The sequence below is a fragment of the Condylura cristata genome, unplaced genomic scaffold, assembly GCF_000260355.1.
Source record: "Condylura cristata isolate star-nosed mole 26May11 unplaced genomic scaffold, ConCri1.0 scaffold00018, whole genome shotgun sequence".
Taxonomy (NCBI): Eukaryota; Metazoa; Chordata; class Mammalia; order Eulipotyphla; family Talpidae; genus Condylura; species Condylura cristata.
In genome coordinates, this window is record NW_004567119.1 from 14,458,675 (window position 1) to 14,463,674 (window position 5,000).

Sequence of the window (5,000 nt, forward strand, 5' to 3'; positions counted from 1 at the left end):
ACCACTGAGAGCAAAGTTAAAGGTTTGCTGGGTCCTTCCTCTTGCACAGTGGACTAAAGCGCAGCACTGCAAGCTGGCCGCAGCCTCTTCAGTGCGAGTTTGATCCCCGCCCGGGAGGTGACCCACATGGCGAGGCAGACCTCTCCTGACCTGCCCGCTGCTCCCGCAGCAGCTTACTTAGTCCATCAGCCTGTTTCTGTTGCTCCCCATTCTGTATCTGGTGAATCTCTCACTGCCCCTGCACCTCTGGCCTGTACCCCAGTTCTTTATGCATAAAAAAAAATCTTAAAAAAAATGTTTGGACCAGCACACTCTCACTGCAAAGCCTCTCCTGCAGCTTGATGTGGACGAAATCGTGAGAACCGTCAACTCCCAGCTTCCCCTTGCCAAGGACAAACGTTTGAATGTAGTTACAATGCTATGACTTTGATTCTAGTTTCTGCTTCATCTGTATCTCTATGAGTCATGAAAAATGTAAAAATTGAACTAATCTATAGTGAATAAAGAAGCTGACTCAACTGAGTCAAAAACCTATAAATTAAAAGCATTAAAAACCTATAAATAAAAAGCAGATAACCAGATGGCTCCTCTGTATAATTTTACCAAACCTTTAGGAAAATTAATGCCCACTCTTCTCAAATTAGTCTAGAAAATAAAAGAGGAGGTAACACTTCCAAATTCAATTTACAAGTATTACCCTAATGCCCAGCCAGACCAAGACACTACAAAGGAAAAATGCTGTAGACAATCCTATAGTAAAATCCTTAGTAAACAAACCAAATTCAACAGCATTTTAAAAGGTTCATCAACCATGTGCAAGAGAGATTTACCTTGAGGTGAAAGAATGGTTCAATCTAAGAAAATCAATACTTTATACCACAATAGATGCCAAAAATTACACTATCAAGAAAGTATTTGCTCTTATTGAACACGAGACTAGAAAACTCAGTAGCTAGTAACATTAACAAGCCTATGATGGGTAACATCATGCTCACTGATAAGCAAAGATTTTTTTTTTTTCTGAGTCAGAACAAGGCAAGGTCCACACTCTTATCACTTCTCAAAATAGCCCTGAAGTTCTAGCCAGGAAAAGTCTCCAAGAAAAATTAATAAAAGGTATCCAAATTGATAAGGATGATATAATGTTATCTCTGCTCATAGGTTGCATGATCTTGTATGCTAGAAAAAGCCTAAAGATTCCACAAAACCACTATTGGAACTAAAAATTCAGTTGAGTTGCAGGAAACAGAATCAACATACAAAGGAATCAGTTGCATTTCTTTAACAGTGAACAAAATGAATCCATTTACAATAGCATCAAGAAGAATAATCCGTGTATACTTAACCAAGAAGGCAAAATAGCGTACATTAACTATAAAACATTGTCCTCTAAATATTTTAATTCATTGATCCTTATTCTGAGTTTATAATTGCTTTCTTCTTCTTATGATAGATGAATCAAATACATGAAGATAACTGCCATCTCCTCCTTAAACTTTCTCATCACCTATAAATCTCTTGTCATCAAAGAATTTGAGTTCTGTTAATCAGTATTTATTAATGTTTCAAACTCTGTGCTCTGGTTTCTATACCTTTTGAATGTAGACTTCTTAGTTTTATTCTTCGTATATACAAATAGAGTTCGACTTGCTCCATCACATGGCATATATATATTTAATATCTTAGGGATAGGACATATTTTTAGGATATTATAGTTATAAATGTGTCTGGGATATAAACCTCTTGTGACTTATACAATATATAAATATTTCTCCCAATCAGTACAATATCTTTTTGATCTACTTGTATTTATTGTATTGTATAAATATATTTTTTAAAGATTTATTTAGTTATACATACAAAAACTGCTGGGGTGCAGACAGAAGGGGGATGATGAAAGGATTCACCAGAGAGAGTGGGGAGAAGGGAGCAGAGCAAGTGGATCTAATGAAGTACACTGCTGAGGGGAGCAGCAGGGGAGACTGCAGAGGTCTGCTGCTCCATGTGGGTCAGCTCCCTGGCTGGCAGGGATCCAACTCATGCTGCAGTGGCTGCCAGTAGCATTGTCTTTAACCCCTGTACTACCAGAGAGGTGTCTGTTGTATAATTTTTTAAATTTGGTTGATACTACTTAATTATTTTACTTTTACTTTCCTCGCCAAATGGGTTGAGTCTCCCAAAACATCGTTATCATTGATCTCATAAAACACATCATCACACACACACACATACATACATTTTTTTAAATGATCTATTTATTTATGTATACAGAACTGGGGTACAGGCCAGAGGTGAAGGGGGGTGAGAGACAGAGTGGGGAACAGAACAGGCAGATGTACAGATGTACTGAAATACACTGCTGAGGGGAGCAGTGGGTAGACCAGGAGAGGTCTGTCACACCGTGTGGGTCACCTCGGTTGTAGTAGCTTCATAGTGCTGTGCTTTAATCCATTGTGCCACAAAGGAGGGCCCTATGTAATATATTTAATTTTGTAGATCTTGTATCTAAGTCTTTAATCTATTTAGCGTTATTTCTTTTCTGTGCATGGATATAAAGAGTGATCCAGTTTCATTCTTTTGCACGTGGCTGTCCAATTTTCCCAACACTATTTGTTAAGGAGACTCTCCTTTCTCTGTAAGACTGTGGTATCTTTATCAAGCACTGATTTTCAATGATTCAGAAGTGATCTAGAGATTTAATCACACAGAATAATTACATTTAAAATAGTAAACACTTCTTGGGTTTTCTAGGTATTTTTTCCCTGTCATTTTTGTGTTGCTATCGCTGGCAAAAAAAGTGGGAAAATACTATCAACTGCAAATTGGGAACCAGTTTTCAAAGCACAATTGTATTTTCATTGTTATATTTTTACTTGTGTTTGTATCATGTTTTTACTCATGCCTTTAGCAATGAATTTTTACATTGGGTTTTTTTTTTAAAGATTTATTTATTCATACAGAACTGGGGTACGGGCCAGAAATGCGGAGGGTGAGAGGATTCACCAGAGACAGAGTGGGGAGCAGAACAGGCAGATCGACGAAGTACACTGCTGAGGGGAGCAGCGGGCGGGTCAGGAGAGGTCTGCTGTGCCATATGGGTCACCTCCGGGGCAGGCGGGGATCGAACTCATGCGGAAGTGGCTTAAGCTTCTTAGTGCTATGCTTTAACCTGCTGCACCACCAGGGAGGGCCTTACATTGGACTTTAAGGGAAATGCTTTTGTGATGAATATGCTAGTTGAACTACCAAGACTGTTCATTGGTTTAGCAATCAAAGCTCAGGTCATGAGGGTAAGATGAGCTTATCTTGTAGGTCGTTTACTTATCAGCATATAGCCTAAGTAAGTGCTTTTGATGTGCGTGTGTGTGTGTGTGTGCGCGCGTGCGCACACACATAAATTAAATCAAGTACTTTCATGTATATTGAAGCGGTAATGTCCTATTTCAAAATTCCCATTAATGGAGGTGGTTTCCACTCGGGGATTCCCATTAAAACAAAGCTACTTCCAGTGATGGCCTTCTTGGTACTACGGAAATGGAAACCAATTCTCCAGCCCTTTATTTGCTGCATTTTACAATCTCTTCTCTCACTACCAGAACTCAGACTAATATTACAAATCATAAGAGATTGTTTTGTTTATCCAAAAACTCATTATGGTTTTTCTATATTCTTTCCTTCTGTGCTAAAACTTGGTTCAATTTGAAGTGTATTCAGTTTGCATTTTCAAACAATTGCTTAAATTTTCTGGATGCTATGGACATAGAGTAATGTGTCTTGTTTAGCATGAATTGTTGGAACTAAGATTTGAAACTGAGAGTACTGATAAACATTACCTTATTTGACCACTTGGGATTTTACCAACATAGAAAAAGCCCCCTTCTTTTTAGTCTACTGTAAATATAGTCTAAAAAACTAATTGTCAACAGTCTGCAGAGTTTAAGGAGATTATAGTATGCTCACTACTGTCTCAGGTAGCCTATTAATTTACAAATTAAACCAAACTAAATGGTATTGCCTAAATTAACCTGGTTAAAAAAAAAAAAACATCATAATTTAGCATGTAGATTCTTGGATGATAAGCCTAGGGGAGAGTTTTGCTTTGCATTTGGATTGCTTTTCTACTGATAACTTTTTTGATTACTATGGTTTTGAAAAACAGCTTTTCTAGCAAACACCTGTTGAATTAGAATAAGAGTCTTTCTAACATTTTCAACAAAGATTCAAACAGATACCTTGAACTATTTATATAAAACAGTCATATTTTCTTCTACTTAATATTAATATTTTAACATTTAAACTGATATTTCAAACTTAGACTATTTTGACATATTATTCACATATGGATATCCATGTATTAAGAATTCCATAAGGAGCTCTTGGTCACCGTATGATTTTGTTGCAACATACACACACACACACATATTGTGTGTGTGTGTATATATATATGTATGTGTGTGTGTATATATATATATGTGTGTGTGTGTGTGTGTGGCATATGGATCAGGAAACCTTCTAAGCAAATTTGAATTTACATTATATTGGTTTACAATGAATTGATTTATCCTAGATTTCTCTAAGATAAAGGTTATTATATTTGTAAAATTCTCTAGGGTAAACAAACAAAAACACCCCTAAACCTTATGAATCTTAAAAGTAAGTTTCAAGTTCAACTTTTCATATCAAACATCTCATATTAACGAGAACAAGAAAAGGCTATTCAGTCATCTTCCCAAAAAGAAAATCATGATTAGAAATACAAGTAGACATTCAAATGTTATGACTTTGCAACTTTCTATCAGTTTTCTTTTTTCACTTTGAGTAAAGTATTAAAAGATGCTTTTTTATTTCTTTTCTCTCAAATCAATTATTTTCTACAATAAATATTCCCTTGATTACACTGCTGTGATTAGCCCTTATTCACATCTGTCACTCATAAGATTGTTACTTTTTCCAGTATGTATTGAAATAGAGTTTTGGTTTTTAAGTATTCAAAATAAAGT

General features: G+C 36.1%; 1 protein-coding gene across 4 annotated transcripts in view; it reads left to right on the plus strand.

Moving 5' to 3' along the window:
• The window catches only part of GRIA2 (glutamate receptor, ionotropic, AMPA 2), a 107,717-nt gene that overhangs the window by 91,754 nt on the left and 10,963 nt on the right, over positions 1–5,000 (plus strand). The gene's annotated exons all lie outside the window — the stretch shown is intronic.